At 43.5% G+C, this 17,923-nt stretch overlaps 1 pseudogene; it reads right to left on the bottom strand.

Moving 5' to 3' along the window:
- Nucleotides 1–17,923, bottom strand: part of LOC150039514 (piezo-type mechanosensitive ion channel component 2-like) — a 157,201-nt pseudogene that overhangs the window by 30,615 nt on the left and 108,663 nt on the right.

Here is a 17,923-nt window from a genome sequence, read left to right as displayed (position 1 = left end):
GTGAAAAGGCTTTGACATTGGGGAGGGGGATCTTTCATTCCCCCCTTTTTCTTGTGCCCAAATAAAATCCTTTATTTTGGAAGAACAAATTTAAGGTGACTAATATACTGTTGTATAAAAATTTTCTTGAGGTACCTGGTCATATTGGTCATATCGCTGGGTTAATACCAGGGCTTGGACTACCGCCATTCGGTCTTTAACAAATTGTACTAATTTGTTTAATATACAGGGACCGAATAACAAAATTAGAAGAACAATAATTAGCGGGCCCATAATAGTCGAGAATAGAGTGGCAAACCATGGTGACTTATTAAACCATCCTTCAAACCAACCTTGTTGAGAGTCAAATATTTGCTGTCTTTGTTTGAGTCTTTCTCTTAGTTTGGCCATGTTATCCCTTACTATTCCAGTGTGGTCCGCATAAAAGCAACATTCCTCTTTAAGGGCTGCACACAACCCCCCTTCTTTTAGGAATAGTACGTCCAATCCCCTTCTATTCTGTAACACAACTTCAGATAGGGAGGTTAAGGATTTTTCTAAGGCACTAACAGATTCTTCCAAAGCTGTGATATCTGAATGCATTACCTGTTGAAGTATTTTAATTTCTTTGCTGGCCAAAAGGGCAGATGTTCCAGTTCCAACTCCAGCAGCTATTCCTCCCATAGTTATTCCCCCCAATATTATTGCCATGGATAAAGATATGGGTTCTCGACGTACTCGGTTGCTTCCTTCATAATATTTATACATAGCATCTGGATTATGATAGGTTATTTTAGGCCATAGTTCTACGATTACACAAAAGTCTGAGGTGTCACCCAAAACTTTTGATGACACGCAGGGGGTTAATCCAGTGTTGCAAGCCCACAGGGTATTATTGGGGGGTACCAAAAAATAGGATTCAGTTGGTACTTGGACAACCTGAGCACACAATTTTTGATAATTTTGAGGAACTGTTCCTATGCACAATCCTCGACCTGTGATCTCTGAAAGGGTCAGTTTGTGCTGAGCAAAGGCCCTGCATGGAAGGGGAGGTGGTGGAACCAATTTAAAGAGACTAAAATTTTTATTAATGGCAACTCCTTCATAAAAAGGGGGTCGGGCCCCTAAGCATAGCCAACATTCTTGGGTTAAATTAGGATTTGTAGCATTTAGGAATAAGTAAGTACCATTAACTAGTTCTTGTAATCGCTCAATGTTTTCTAGTCGAGCGGGGGTTGATGGTCGAGCGGGGGTTGATGGGCCTCGTTCGGTCTTAGTTTTATTTACTTTTTTTACTAGGATTCCTATTTCTGATATTTTTAGGATTTCAGTTTTGGTTACTTCTTTGGCTTGGGTCCCTTTTTCTGATGTCATTAGGGTCCTCTGTCTATATATTTCAGGCTTAGAAAATATTATAGGGGTCCTCTGTGTTACAGAATTAGGACCTTGACTCAGAACCGGAGTTCTCTGTCTAAATATTGCAGGATTAGGTTCTGGAAGTCTTCGGACTTTTAGTCTAATCTGAAAGAGTACTCCGGGGTTATATCCTGAAACATATAACCTAAGGCCCCAGAAAGTTCCCTGGGTCCATCCCCTAAATTTCTTTCCCTCTTCTGTGAAGCTTATTTTCAGAGGTAAAGAGAGTCCTGAGTAGAACCTGTCTTTCCCCTTTAAACAGGCCGTGACTGGTCTTTTTCCAGTCTCTTTTTTGAATCCTCTTTTGACTTCAATTAAATCTCCCGGTAACTTCCAACTGACTTCTCCTGTAGTCTCACAGCCCCATTTCGCACAATAGAAATCCCCTGGTCCCCCGCACTGCGCTGCCTTGAGATTGGATCTTCCCCCTTTGGGACAGACATAGAAATCATAATGTGCCCATCTGCATCTTGCATATGGTGTGCGACACCCGGCTGCATCAACTACCCCCGGGTGGGTGCTTCTGTCAAGGTCTTCTAATTTTACATTTTCTACTCCCCATATAGGGTCAGTTCCAACTGCTATTTGGCAAAAATCGGGGGTAAGTGTGGGCCACCAGGTATTAAGGGGGGCTTCCTGGGTAGTCTCCCACACTACCTCCGCATTACTAGACAGAACTTGCCAGGTTAATAGCTTAAGCTGGTGGGGAGAGCCTTGACAACAGATGACATTGATGTATATAAGAACTATTATTGAGAGTTTGCTATAAGTCTTATCTTGAGGGGGTTTTGGGTTCGCTGAACTCGCCATGTCTGCTCTCCGGTTCTGGATTCCACAGGTGTTGCTGGTTTGACGTGGGAGGCGTGGATCCAGGCGGCAATCCCGTCTACTTTGAGAGCGGTGGGTGTGGTCAGCAGGACAGTGTAGGGTCCCTTCCACCTGGGCTCGAGGTTCCTGGTTTGGTGTCGGCGGACCCAAACAGAGTCACCAATCTGGAACTTGTGAGGCACCACAGGACGATCCTGTTGCTCTTTGTATGCTGCCGCCAGAGGTCTCCAAACCTCCTTTTGGACCAACTGGAGGGCCTGTAAATGGGCTTGGAGAGTTTGACTATTAGCAAAGCTGGCAATATTAGGATCCAAAAAGCTAACAGCAGGTGGGGGAGCCCCATATAGAATCTCAAAGGGGGTCAACTGATGGGGTCCTGGAGTATTCCGGGCCTTATACAGGGCCAAGGGGAGGAGGAGCACCCAATCCCTTGAGCCAGTTGCAAGCGTTAATTTGGTTAAAGTCTCCTTTAAAGTCCTGTTCATCCTCTCTACCTGTCCTGAACTTTGGGGTCTATAAGCACAATGTAATTTCCAATCAATCCCCAATAATCTAGCCACCATCTGACTTACCTGAGAGACAAAAGCGGGCCCATTGTCAGTCCCGATTACCTTGGGCATGCCATATCTAGGAAAAATTTCTTCTAGAAGCTTCTTGGAAACCACCTTAGCGGTTTCTTTTCTGGTGGGAAAGGCTTCCACCCATCCCGAAAAAGTATCCACAAATACCAATAGATACTTGTATCCATACATTCCGGGCTTGATTTCAGTGAAGTCAATTTCCCAATGAATTCCTGGCCGATGTCCTCTTTCTCGAACCCCTTTGGAGGTACTGTGTTTTCCCGCGTTGACCTGGGCACAGACCTGGCAGGAATCTGCAACTTTCTGGAGTATTTGATTTTTATTGGGAAAATAAAAGAACTGTTCATCTCTATCCAACAAGTCTTTAAGCTTTTTAGGACTGAGGTGAGTTAACTTATGGATTCTATCTATTATCTGGTGTGCTATTGGGGTAGGCAGCACAGTCTTTCCTTCCTTCAGCCAGTCTCCCGTCTCTTGGTTTAGGGTGGCTCCCAAGGTTTTCAACAGTTCTTGATCCTTTGGCCCATACCAGAAGGACGACCTATTAGGTATTTTTATAGGCAAAGTTAAAGTTGCTGTGATTTCAGGCATGGGCTTCAGTGCCACTGAGCGTGCTGTCTCGTCGGCCAGTCTATTTCCCATGGCCACGGGGTGGTCTCCTTTTTGATGGCCTGGGCAATGCATGATGCTGAGCCTGGCTGGCCGGAATAAGGCTGATAGTAGGGCCAGAATTTCCTTTTTATTTTTAACCTCTTTGCCTTCCGAAGTCAAAAGCCCCCTTCTACGATATATTTCCCCATGTATATGAGCAGTGGCAAAGGCATACCTGCTGTCTGTGTAGATGTTGACTTTCTTTCCTTTGGCCATCAGGAGAGCCTGGGTCAATGCCACAAGTTCTGCCCGTTGTGCTGAGGTCCCTGGTGGGAGGGGTTCTGCCCAGATTACCTCCTTCTCTGTAGTCACCGCAGCCCCCGCTTTCCGTTGTCCGTCCTGTAGGAAGCTACTCCCGTCCGTATACCAGGTACAGTCCGCATCAGGGAGTGGAACATCGGTGAGATCTGGTCTGGTTCCGTGCACTTCTGCAAGGATTTCTAGACAGTCATGAGGTTCCTCCATCCCCTCTGATACCGGAAGTAGGGTAGCAGGGTTAAGGGTGACTACTGGGCCAAAATGGATTTTATCAGTGTCCAGTAGCATGGCCTGGTAATGAGTCATTCTGGCATTAGACAACCATCGTTCAGGGGGCTGTCTGATTATTGCCTCTACGGCGTGAGGGGCCAGTAGAGTTAATGGCTGTCCCATAGTCAATTTACCAGCATCCTTGGTGAGTATTGCAATTGCTGCCACCATTCGAAGACAAGGTGGCCATCCGGATGCTACTGGATCCAACTTCTTTGACAGGTATGCCACAGGGCGTCGCCAGGGCCCAAGTTTCTGGGTGAGAACCCCTTTAGCGTATCCAGACTTCTCGTCCACAAACAGATCAAAAGGTTTAGTTAAGTCTGGCAACCCGAGAGCTGGAGCTGACAGGAGGGCCTTTTTAATTTCCTGGAAGGCTTTTTGTTGTTCCTCTCCCCAGGTATAGCTAGCCCCTTGCTTAGTAAGAGGATATAGTGGGGCCGCTGTCTCAGCAAACCCAGGGATCCATAATCTACAAAATCCAGCAGTCCCCAGGAATTCTCTCAGCTGCCGTGGGGTGTTGGGAACTGGCATTCTGAGGACTGTCTCTTTTCTGGCTTCTGTCAGCCATCTCTGTCCATTTTTGATGAGATAGCCTAAATAGGTGACCTGTTCTTGGCATATCTGTGCCTTTTTAGCTGAGGCCCGATATCCCAGCAAGCCCAAGGCCCGAAGCAAACTCTTTGTTCCCAGCTCGCATTGCTGGCGGGTTGGGGCTGCCAAGAGAAGGTCATCTACATATTGAAGCAGTGTGAGAGATGGGTTCTGGATCCGGAAATCAGCTAGGTCCCGGTGCAGGGCCTCATCAAAAAGGGTGGGGCTGTTTTTGAACCCCTGAGGAAGTCTAGTCCAAGTCAATTGCCCTGATATTCCCAGCTCGGGGTCTTTCCATTCAAAAGCAAAGATTGACTGGCTACTGGGATGTAATCTTAGGCAAAAGAAGGCATCTTTCAGATCCAGCACAGAGTACCATTTATGAGCCGGTGTCAGAGAACTCAGCAAATTATAAGGGTTAGGCACTGTGGGGTGGATGTCTTCCACACGCCTATTTACTTCCCTCAAGTCTTGTACTGGCCTATAATCCCCAGTTCCGGGTTTCTTTACAGGCAGAAGGGGGGTGTTCCATGGGGACTGGCAGGGGATTAGAACCCTTTGATCTATCAGCCGTCTAATGTGGGGTCTTATACCCTCCTGTGCTTCCTTTGACATAGGGTACTGTTTAATGGAGACTGGACATGCAGTTGATTTGAGGGCAATTACTAAGGGGGCTTGTTGCACTGCTAATCCTAGACCCCCTGTCTCTGCCCATGATTCAGGAAATTCCTCAAGCCAGCTTTTTAGATCTGAAGTCTCTGAAGGTTTTTCATACAATCTATATTCTTCTTCTATATTTAGAGCCATTACATGTAGGGGCTGCCCTTCGGGTCCCATTACCCGGACCTTTGTTTCTTCAAAATAGATCTGAGCTTTTAATTTTTGTAGCAGATCCCGACCTAGTAGTGGGTAAGGACAATCAGGTACATGTAAAAAGGAGTGAGTCACTTTACCAGTAGCCAGCTGCACTCTTCGTTCGGTGGTCCATCGATAGCTTTTTCCTCCGGTCGCGCCCTGCACCCACACAGTCTGGTTACTGAGCGGTCCAGGGTTCCGGGTGAGGACTGAATGTTGCGCACCTGTGTCTACTAGAAAAGTCACTGGCTGCCCCCCAACATTAAGAGTTACCCTGGGCTCAGGGGGGGGTTCCTGGCCCTGACAATCCTAATCTTCCAAATTAAGTAGGGAGCTAGTGGAAGCCTTAGGCTTCTGAAAGTCCTTCTTTTTGGGGCAGTCCCTGGCCCAGTGGCCTCTTTCTCTGCAATAAGCACATTGGTCCTTGCCCACTCGGGGCCCACATCCTCTTTCCCTACTTCTGTCTTGCTTATTCCTGTCCTGGCTTCTGCTTCTGTCAGACACTACGGTGGCCAGCAACTTACTAATTTCTCTGGTCCTCCTCCTATCTCTTGTTTCCTCTCTTACTTCCGCCTCTTTTCTTAACCTTTCATCTCTTTCTTCTGCTTCTCTTTTTAGTCTTTCATCCCTTTCTTCCTGAGTTTCACGCTTATTAAAAATCTTCTCAGCTTCTTTTAATAAGTCAGAAAGAGTGCTTGCTCTTAAATTTTCAAGGCGCTCTAATTTCTTTCTAATGTCAGGAGCCGCTTGCCAAATGAAGGACATGACTATGTTAGTCTCCACAGCGGGGTCTTCAGGATTAAAAGGGGTGTATATTCTAAAGGCCTCTTTTAATCTCTCCAAGAAGGCGGAAGGGCTCTCATCTGCTCCCTGCATAACTTGCTTAACCTGAGCCAAATTTGTGGGGCGCTTCGCTGCCCCTTGGAGACCCGCTACGAGCAACTGGCGATAGAGATGCAGGTGATTCCTACCTTCCACCGTGGTGTGGTCCCATGCTGGCCTCTCCAAAGGAAAAGCGGCATCTATTTCATTGGGCAACTGGGTCAGGTGTCCGTCAGCCCCCCTAACATTTTTCCGGGCTTCTAACAGAACCCGCTGGCGCTCTTCCGAGGTTAACAGAGTCTGTAAGAGCTGCTGGCAATCATCCCAGGTGGGCTGATGGGTCACTAGAATAGACTCAATTAAAGCAGTAAGCTGCGAGGGGTCCTTTGAAAAGGAAGGGTTATTGTTTTTCCAGTTGTACAGGTCTGAAGCCGAAAAAGGCCAATACTGCCATCTACCGTCCATCCCAATCCTAAGGGGGAAGGCTTGTGAGGTGGAATCAGCGGCCGGTGGCTCGCGCCGCCCTCGGAGGCGAGCGGCCATCGGGGATGCAGGGGGTGGCCCCGGAGATGGGACTGGGGCCAGAGGTGGGTTTGGCGGAGGAGCTGGTTCAGCTTCGGCTCCTCTGTTCTGAGGGTACGGCGGAGGGTCTTCCTGGAGAAGGTTAATCAAATTATCATCGGGTGGGAGAACTACAGGGGTGGTTTTAACCTGCTTCCGGGAGGAAACGAGAGCTGGGTAGAGGGACGAGGTGTTTGGAGAGGGAATAGGAGTTGGAGGTGCAGTGGCCTGGAGAGGAATATTGGGGGGAAGGAACGGCCTGACCCAAGGGGGGGGATCAAGGGCAAGTGACTCCCAGGTGAAGATATAGGCCATCTGGTCGGGGTGTCCATGTGGACCAGGATCCAGGATCTTAGATTTCACCTGCTGGATTAACGAGGGGTAAAAGCTACCCTCGGGGGGCCACCCCACCCCAAACGTTGGCCATTCGGAGGAGCAATAAGTGATCCACCTATTTTTGCGTATTTCCACCGATAGGTTATGGGCGGCCGTTTGAACCTCCTTCCAGTGCTGCAAAGTCAAACTTAGGGGGGTAATTACAGTCTGAGTCTGTCCCATTTTAGCAGTCAGTTCCAGTCCCGTCACAATTAATACAAGTACCACAAAGACAAAAAAACAAAAGAGCTTTACAAGACGACTTTTTTCCAAAACTGAAAATGAACCAATTGTTGGAGGGGGCCCAGATGCCTCTCCCAGCAACTGAACTGCAGATTCCTCAGGCTGAGATAGGGCCCCAAAGGGGAAAATAGGGCGGGTCAGATATCTGATCCCAGACATTAAACAGAAAGTAAATAGATTCAGACGGGAGTCCGAGGGTGGCCAATCCTCCTCCCTCACAGGTTGTGAGCGGATACTCACTTCAGAAGGGGTGCCAGGCACCCCACCAGACAGACGGGGGCTTTTCCAAGCCCCTCTCACCCCTGGGACGTCTCCCAGGGGCTGCGGTTGGGAGTCCGAGCCCGTCAGCTCCTCCTCACATCCGCAAGGTACAGACCGCCACGGCGAATTACAGACGCGCATGCGCATATGACATATGACAGAGAACGAAATTACAAACAGACAACAGAGAAATCGCTGGCCAGCTTACCTCCCGGAGGTGGGTCGGTGGTCCCTGGGTGAGGGGTCTCCTATCCTGGACGAGCCCCCAATGAAAGACCACCCTCCGTAGAGCGGTCTCTCAGGTTGGAGACCCTTCCCAAGGAACAGCGAGACCACACAGTCGGATGCAACAGCAAGAGGTTTATTCAGGTGTCGGGCGCCCGGGCGACAAGTCTCCTAGAAGGCTTGCGCGCCGGACTGGGGAGAGGGGTATATTTTTATAGACAGCTGAAGCAGGCTTACAGAAGCAGAGGCAGCATAGTTACAGGATTCTGATTGGTCCATTATAATTTTATTAGCACATCCCTTAACCATAGGCCTGTCGTTAACCCAGTGTTTCTCCACTCAACCACAGGCCTGTCGTTAACCCGGTGTTTCTCCACTCAACCACAGGCCTGTCGTTAACCCGGTGTTACTCCATTTCTTGACCACTGATGTTACAAAACATTTGTTCCTGTTGGTTCCTGGAACCCGGGTCAGATGTTGTCCCACAGAGTTCCTGTAATTACACCCTATTTTTATTTTAAGCTTACACTACACTTTTTCTTTCTTAGTTCAAGCCTTGCAAAATGGCATTACTACTGCTAAGCTGCAATTATGTGAAAAGGCTTTGACATTGGGGAGGGGGATCTTTCACTATGAGCCACAATGCCACTTCCAGTTTTCTGGTAGTTAATTGGAGATAAGAGTCTCATAGACTTTTGTTCCCAGGCTCACTTTGAAATGTGATTCTCAGGTCTCAGCCTCCTGAATAGCTAGGATTACCAGCATGAGCCATTGATACCCAGTCAATTTTAAAGGAGTTAAACAAGTTACTATGGCAATAGAACTTGGAAAAGTGCCTGTCAAACAAGATTGCAATTTGAAATGCTGGAAAAAGTTGTATAAAGCTTTATGTCAAAAATATGATGCCTAGCTCTGCAAACATGCACATTCAATTATGTGGTAATGCAGCCTGGGAGTAATGGAAATAAGGATGCCTGAATTAGAAGATGGAGGCTTTGGAAGCTTAGTATTTGCCTGAGGAGTAGGAGACAATCTTGGGACAATCCTGTCTGTTAAGTACTGTGTGCAGTCGTTTTGAAGCTCAAGATGGAGAGATTTACATGTTTTCTGCCCTACTCAGCATATTCATTCATAGATTTTTTTTTGTTTTCTGTGTGTGTGTGTGTGTGTGTGTGTGTGTGTGTGTGTGTGTGTGTGTGTTTGGTCAATTGTGGAACTTGACCTCTGAGCCCTGGGTGCTATCCCTGAGTTCTTTAGCTCAAGGCTAGTGCTCTACCACTTGAGCCACAGCACCACTTTTGGATTTTTCTGTGTATGTGGTACCAAGGAATTGAACCCAGGGCTTCATGCATGCTAGGCAAACATTCTACCCATAGGGCACACTCCCAGCCCAGATTTTGTTTTTGCGTTTATTCTTTCCATCCTGCATGGAGAAACCATCCTCCCTGGCAGAGAACTACCAGAGTGGTGTTGTGACTGCACCAAAGCTGAGCACAACAGGCTTCTACCCATCTCTATTTCTTAGGATCCGGAGCAAGTCACTCTTACGAGGTTTTGGTTCTCCTCTCAAAAGGAATGGGTTGCTCTGAAGCTTCTGGAGCATTTAGATTCTCCCTAGTCCTATTCATCAGACATTCACTTTCTTCTTTCTGCATTTACTCTATCATTTATAGTATATGTTAGCTAGAAGGGAGAATAGTGAATGCTACCAACATAAAGAAATGATTAATTTGTCAGGTTATAGCTGTGTTAATTGCTCTGATATCGTCATCATACTTTTATAAATATGTATCTAAATATCACACTGTGCCACATAAATAGATCTGATTATTGTGATCAATGAGAAAAGCAAACTAAAAAAGATTATGCAAAGAAAAGGAAACAGAAAAGTTAATAGCCAGTGTGTGTGTGTGTGTGTGTGTGTGTGTGTGTGTGTGCCTTTATTCTACTGCTTTCTGTGAGGCATAGCACTTGTTTCTGAAACGCCTTTTATAAGTACTTACAGGAAAAGTTTTATAAACAGACAGCATTTTTACTCAGTGGTGCAGAGGTCAGCTCTGCTCTCAGAATCACTGCTCAGTCTTAAGAGAGATGAGTTGCTGGAGCTCGCTGATTATTTTGCTTCAGTCCAGAAACTCGGGGATTTACTCCAGGTAGGGCAGCCTTCCATTCTCTGCCATCTGGCCAAGAATCAGCTTCAAATTTCTTTATCTTTGCCTTTACTTTCTTACCTGGTCCATCAGATTTCTTCTTGACTGGTTCATCTTCACGATCTTCCCATTCCACTGGTCCTGTCAAGTGAGTTCAACAAAGATGAAATCGCTATGATATACAAACCCTTAGCCTAATTTTGATTATGTTCTAAAAAACTAAGTGCCAGTGATTGTTTATAGAGATTCCTTTCTTGAACACTTGTTTGTTAAACATGTCATTTGAAATATGATGTAAAAATCAATGTTAATAAATTCTTTAATAAAGAAGATGAAATCGATTCCTTTTACACCAGTAAAATGCTGGTACTACTGTTATTGTTAATCTTGGTAAGCTTCTCTACCCCTCTCTGCCATTTTTAATATTTTTCTCTTAGTAATTCTCTCCTCTGGTCATCACCTTGAGATTTCAGGAAGGACACCATCAATTCGTAAACATCTTGGGACAATAACAGAAGTTGTCCCTCAGACAACTGAAGCCTTCTTATTGTGACCAGACACTACCCAACATCCTGGGAAACAAACGAACCATTAACCTGAGCACACCTTTGGCCAGGATCATTTAATCACATGCCTGGCCCCATCTTCCCTAACATGCATACAAATACCCCAGGGCCAGTTTCAGTGTCACTTGGCTTCCTTAGCCTTCCTTTTTCTTTTTCTTTTCTTTTTTTTTTGCCAGTCCTGGGCTTGAGCTCAGGAACTGAGCACTGTCCTTGGACTTTCTCAAGGCTAGAGCTCTACCACTTGAGCCTCAGCACCACTTCCGGCTTTTTTCTATGTGTGTGGTACAGAGGAATCGAACCCGGGTCTTTGTGCATGCTAGGCAAGCACTTTAACCACTAGGCCAAACTCCCCACCCCAACCTTCTTTTTCTGTAAACCATCAAACTCCTCTCTGTAATCCAAGTGTCGAGACAGTAATAGATGGCCCAGTCCACTTTGACTGGAAATTCTGAACTGGGGCTTTTCGCCCAAAACTCCATTTTCAAACATTTTTAAAAAGCAGTGATGTCTTTGGAATACAGAGGTACAGGAAATGGATTTTTCTTGACCTAACACATGTAGGGATATACGTAGACTTCCCACGTTTGAGAACGTGCTCTGTTAGAAGTGTATGTTCTTAACTTTTGCTATACTTTTAACAGACATGCATGCACATACATGAACATGTATGTGCGCTACATACACACATACACACAAAACAAAGGATATCTACTCTCACTCGTTCAATGTGGATAAAAAAACTAGACATAATCTTTTTGTTCACAAAAAAAGATTGTCTAGATACAATCTTTTTGAAATAATGGAAATAATTATGCATGTATATATTATGGAGCCTTTTGAACTATTAAAATGACATAGTTTCACAGTCAGAACATTGTTTTGATGTATTGTTCGTGAAAATTCAGTAATTTGTGCAGTATCAACTCATTTTTGAAAAACTAATAAAGAAAGTATATGCATGTGGGGAAGTGAGGATTTGTGGGCATAGAGGCCGGGCCCCAAGGCATGGGTTGGGGCGGATTGTGCCCTGCTTTATTACCACTTGTGTACCACTTTCAAGTGTGCATAAACTTTATCTTTTCAAACAAATGAAGTACCTTAAAATGAATGCTGCCAGATGATATCAGGGAGAAGAAAGGTTAAAAGAAAGAAGGGTTTGGGGTTGAAGAAATTTTTACTTTTCACCTTTTCTCTTTCACTACTTTTTAATTGCATAAGGAATGAATGATCACACTCCCTTTGTAAAGCATAAAGCTAGAGGAGATGAGGCTAAGGCTCCCTCACTCACAAGGGTTATGTTATCCATAAAACAAGTGCAGAATTCTTTGTGATATTTCTCTTGCATTTAGACACTGTTTTCTGCACCCATGAAAGTGCAAAGTATGGTCTGTGGTTTTTTTTGTTTGTTTGTTTCATGAATCATTGCATTAGGTAAATGCCATTTCCAGAGTGATATTTTTCACTTAAAAATATGTCAAGAAACTACTGAACAGTGTTCTGTAATTCATTGGTAACACAATATACACATTTTTCTTCTTTCTAGAGACACATGAAGAACATTTCCAAATTGCTGTTTTTAACAAATAATATTTGATAGATATGATTTTTCCCAATGGATAGTCTTAAATATGTGATTCACAGATACAAATTTTGCTGAAGTCAAGGCACATATCTGAGAATGGGACTGATTCATTCTCCATAATGCTCACTTGGTTCTTCCATATAAACTCCTTCCTAACACTTCTCCACGTGTGAGCACATATCATCAACTCCCGAACCGTGACACATGAAATGCTCAGGCTCTTGCAAATCCAGTAGGTAAGCAACAATGTTCAAAACAACATAAACAACACTGAAAGTCACTACGTGACATTTCGTTTGTTTCTTGTATTACTATTGAAGCTGATCACCTTTGTAACACCTTTATTTACAGGTCTGTGAATTATTTTGTATGTATTCCTTTACTGGGTTAATAAAATCAACATCTGTTGATTGTAGGCATTCTTAACATATCCTGACGACTAATCTTTTTGGTCAGATAGCTTTTTATTTTTTTTGCCAGTCCTGGGCTTGAGCTCAGGGCCTGAGCACTGTCCTTGGATTTTCTCAAGGTTAGAGCTCTTCCACTTGAGCCTCAGCACCATTTCTGGCTTTTTTTCTATGTATGTGGCACCGAGGAATCGAACCCGGGTCTTTGTGCATGCTAGACAAGCACTCTACCACTAGGCCAAACTCCCGGCCCTGGTCAGATAGCTTTTAATGGCTATTTTTATTTCATCTTAAAGCAAATGTATTTTTTTTGCCAGTCCTGGGCTTGAGCTCGGGGCTTGAGCACTGTCCTTGGACTTTCTCAAGGCTAGAACTCTACCACTTGAGCCTCAGCACCACTTCCAGCTTTTTCTATGTATGTGGTACCAAGCAATCGAACCCGGGTCTTCGTGCATGCTAGGCAAGCACTTTAACCACTAGGCCAAACTCCCGGCCCCAGCAAATGTATTATTATTTCTAACATTCAGAGTGTCTGAAGCAAGCCAGATTTGGGATGTTAGTATTCTTAGAGAGGAACACTTATTTTAAGGCTCTGCTTTTACTGAGTCCCATCTTGGGAGGCTATGGCAGCTCAAGTGCGCATGTGTATATGTGTATATGCACACATACACAGACACAGAAACACATATGCTGATACTGGACTTACTCAGAACCTGGGTGCTATCGTCTAGATTTTTCAACTCAAGGCTGGTGCTCTGCCACTTGAGCCACACCTTCTGGATTTTTGATAGTTAAGTGGAGATGATTTTTGTTAGTGAGTTTCATGGACTTTTTTTTCTCATGGACTTTTCTGTCCTACTGGTTTCAAACCAAGATCCTCAGATCTCAGCTGAGTAGCTAGGATTATAGGCAAGTAGTACCTGTTTACTTGCTGTTTTGAATGGAACTGAATAAGTTTTGTCTTTTTTGTTGACTATTCACAAAAAAGCACTCCTTAACTTAATCGTTAGGCATTGTCTTGTATCTCTTTTTGATAATTTAATGTCATCTAAACCTTAAGTTTATCTTTCTAGTTTCTTCAGGTTAATTTTGATCTTTTCTCCCCATTTTATTGTTTTTCATTTTGTTGTTTTTGTTTTGGTCCCGGGGCTTGAACTCAGGACCTGGGTAGTCCCTGAGCTTTTTTGTTCAAAGCTAGAGACACTAGAGACACAGGTCTATTTCTTTCTTTCTTTCTCTCTCTCTCTCTTTCTCTCTCTCTCTCTCTCTCTCTCTCTCTCTCTCTCTCTCTCTCTCTCTCTCTCTCTCCCTCCCTCCCTCCCTCCCCCTTTCTCCCTTCCCCTCTCTCCCTTCCTCTCCCTCCCTCCTCCCCCCGTCTGTCTCTGTGTATCTATGTGTGTTTAATTCAAAGCCTGCTTAGGCTGGCTTTGAGACATGATTCTTAGATTCTTAGATCTCAGCTCCTGAGTAGTAAGGATTTCACAAATTAATGGCCAGCTATGAGAAATTAAGGACAATAAAGCTCTCTGTCCATCCTCTATAGAGCTCAAAGAACAGGCCATGAGACTCTTCTTTGTGTGCTTTCCCTCTCCTTGAGGCCACAGGAATGGACATACTAGTTGTAAACCACGCCCTGTTCAGCACTCACCCTCCCCAGATCCTTTAAGCCTCCGCTTTAGTTCTTCTCTTTCAGACTTCTTTTTCTCTTTCCGCCTCTGCCGCAGTGCTGTTTTAGGATCTGTGATCCAGGCTTGATAAACAAACTGAGAGAAGAAATTTCAATTATGTTCTGACCTTCTACTAATCTGAAATGAAAGAAGACCTACACCATACTTCCTAGCTTTAAGAAATACTACTTTTTCTCCCAGTGTAAACTAAACATCCCTCTCCCACCTGTATATGTTGAGCTGATCGTGGCTGTTATGTTATTATTTTTTTAATCATGAGATATATATGAAAACAGATACCACGGGAATGTATTTTGTTTGGTGTCACAAATGATCCTGACATAAACTTTTAGTATATACAAACCGTTAGGTCTCCCAGATACCTTGCCACTTATTTTGCTCAATTATGGATATTCTCTTTGCACTACACAACATGAAATAAACAGAATGTCTCACTCAGCTTATTAGTTTTTCCATTCAAAAACCAACATCTTCTTTACTTTGAGAATAAAGGTCTTCACATTCGATACTCTCCTTGGTGAGTAATAGCTATTACCAGCAAGTTGAAAATGAGTTTTGTGGATTGATTAGTCTCTTGGGAGGAGAAATATTGTGGCATTGCCATTAGTTAGTTATTCCAGGACAGTACGGAAAGAAAACTGTGGTGCTTGGGTTGCAATCAAGAGCAGAAGACAGTTGCATCAATATCTTAGGACAAGTAGTCAGGAAAGAGGGTGTTCTGTACAGCCCACCCACCAAGGCATGCAGAAGAAACAAAAGAAAACAGGACACACAAACAAGCCAAGCACGCATGCAGCATGCATTTCAAACACTTGGGTCTCAGGGAAGCTGGCTTTTCCATTATAATGATGAGATTGAAGAAATATTCTCAGGTTCTTATGACTTAGACACTATCATTTTGTCCTATGCTAGTAACATGGTTGAAACCTTTGAAAAACACAGGAAAGCCAACAACTGGCATTGTGATATCAGTAGAAGACAGACTGAACTTTTTCCATAGACAGAAGTAAAGAGGTCATAAGGGAATTAGAAATTTCTCACTAGTAGAAATCTAAATTGTATGGGAAGGCTACTCAAATTACCCAAATAGTATTTCTGGATAATCAAGCCAGGAAGCAAAAAATTATTCTACTTCATGTGAAAAATGTATGGAAATGAAAAGATAAACTGTGATGTGAAGGAATATAGAAAGGAAGTTATGGCAGAAGTTTACTGAACATGTTAGTTGGGAATTCTATCAAGGATATCTCTCAGGTTTAAGACTTTTAAAACGCAAACTTGTTTCAGCACAGTAACAGTTGTGTTGAAAGGATGTGAATGATTATACATAAAACATTTGCAGGTTTTACTTATCTCTTTAGAAGCGTATATTTCTAGGAGATAGATAGGAAAATAAGTTTTTTTTTAATCCAGAGCAGTTTCAGAATGAAGTAACTTTGGTTAAACTGAAAACTCATTTCTGTTACATTATTGACTAACTCTTTAGATCATTATTACAACTCTTATTTTTAGAAATAAAAACTGAAAAAGTTTGTTTCTACATGTCATTTAAAAAAATTATTGTAAAGGGATGAGCAGAGGGCTTACAGTTACGTAAGTGGGGTAATGAGTCCATTTCTTTTTGAACAGTTGCTTCCCCTCCCTCAGTCTCTCCCAGTTTTTCCTTCTTTCCCCTTCCCCTACAAACTGTAGATTTCATTTCCAACATAGTTTCTAGTGTCACTGCTGAATTAGTTCACTTTTTTGTACTACCAGGTTTGTAGTTCCCCTTTACCTCCTCAAGAATTGAAACAAGAGTTTTTTTTTTATTATTCTATTTGGAAGTTTATTGTTATTTTCTGTTGTTTCCCCTTTTGTCACGGTTTTACTTTCTGGACCCTTTGTCTTGTATGTAAGTTCATCAGCAGATAATTTTCCTAAATGGTTTTTTTTTAAATAAAACAGCCTGGCTATCAAAAAATTGCAGGCTTAAGAACATCTGGTGATATTTCCTTTAAACCAAGGCCATTGTAATGTTTTCAAATCCTCGAAATAGAAAACAAGAACGTAATTAGGATTTGTGAACACATTAGACACACAAGTTGGAGGAAATCTTTTGCTCTGAAGAAGAGCCAGTAACTGTGAGGGAGAGGGGAATTCCAGGGAGGATGGTTTAAGGATAGAGTTACAGGGAAAGTCCGGTTAACATCTTGACATTTGATTTCTGAGGGCCTGAAACCTTCCGATATGGTCTCCCTGAGGTGAATATTTAGATTTAGAGAATGCAGAAGAAGTGATCTAGAGGGAGCAGTTAATACCTTATTTCTAGGAAACCTTTCTTCAGGTTAGCAATTTGAAAAGCAACTATGTTACAGTTCCAGGAGCTTTTGAAGGTTAGGTTTTGCTGTTGTCTGACTATTTTCAAAGACTGATAAACAGAGGCAGGGAAGGGTTCCAATCTTTAGTTGAGTGACATTTACTGAACTTCCTAATTATTACCTGGCAAGTCTAGGTCTTACCCAACCTGACAAGTTCATCTGGAGAGCTAGAGTGGGGATGAAGGACATCAAGAGGTTTTACGGGGAGTCAGATGGTGCCAGGGGGAGCCAGGTTCTCACAACGCTACCTGAGAGCTTCAAGATTCATGAATATGTGAAAGCAACTACTATGTGTGCCCCTGATTTCAGTTTAATTTTTTGCCAGTCCTGGGGCATGAACTCAGGGCCTAGGCACTGTCCTAGAGCATTCTCAAGGCAAGCACTCTACCACTTGAATCACAGGACCATTCCAACCTTTTCTGTGTAATAGTTTCAAGGAATCAAACCCATGCTAGGCTAGCACTCTACTGCTAGGTCACACTCTTGGCTCTAATTTAAATTATTTTTTGGTGGGTCATAGGGCTTGCACTCGGCCTGGGCACTGCCCCTGAGCTCTTCAGCTCAAGGCTACCACCCTACACTTGAGCCTGCCCCACTTGGAGGTTAATTGGAGATGATTCTCAGGTCCTTTTGTGCCCAGGCTGGCTTTGAACTTTGATCCTCAGATCTCAGCCTCCTGAGTAGCTAAGATTACAGACATGAGGCACAGTGTCTGGCTTCTAGTTTAAATTTTTATCCTAAATGATTTCATCTTAAATCTTATCCATTTTCTTGGGGGGGAAGTATTCATTTTCACTGAAAAATGATGAAGCAAAAATACATTTATTCTTTAAAACTTTAGTCTTTACATTTATTCTTTAAAACTTTAGTCTTTACATTTATTCTTTAAAACTTTAGTCTTTACATTTATTCTTTAAAACTTTAGTCTTTACAGAAATTGGTGATATTTCCTAGTTTGTCTTTTAATACAAATGTGATCAGCACCTTCTTTATCAAAATCATCATTCTTTAGATGATTGTACTAAGAAAGGGGATAGTTATGCGGAATCTTCTCATTTTAAACTGTGGCTTAGAGAATCCTAAAAGTGGTTTCAGGAGGGAAAAGGAGGCCCACAGGAACCAAAGCAATGACTTTTCAATTGTGGCCCATCTCTGGGGTTTAAATCTGGAAGGGCTGGATGTGGCCACTCCTGAATCAGATCAGCCATTTCAAGATGCGAGGTGCACTGGTCTGTGTCTCTCATCTCTTGCTTA

This window comes from Megascapheus bottae, unplaced genomic scaffold (assembly GCF_031878675.1).
Source record: "Megascapheus bottae isolate mThoBot1 unplaced genomic scaffold, mThoBot2.hap1 HAP1_SCAFFOLD_91, whole genome shotgun sequence".
NCBI lineage: Eukaryota > Metazoa > Chordata > Mammalia > Rodentia > Geomyidae > Megascapheus > Megascapheus bottae.
This window is presented reverse-complemented; position numbering and strand designations above follow the sequence as displayed.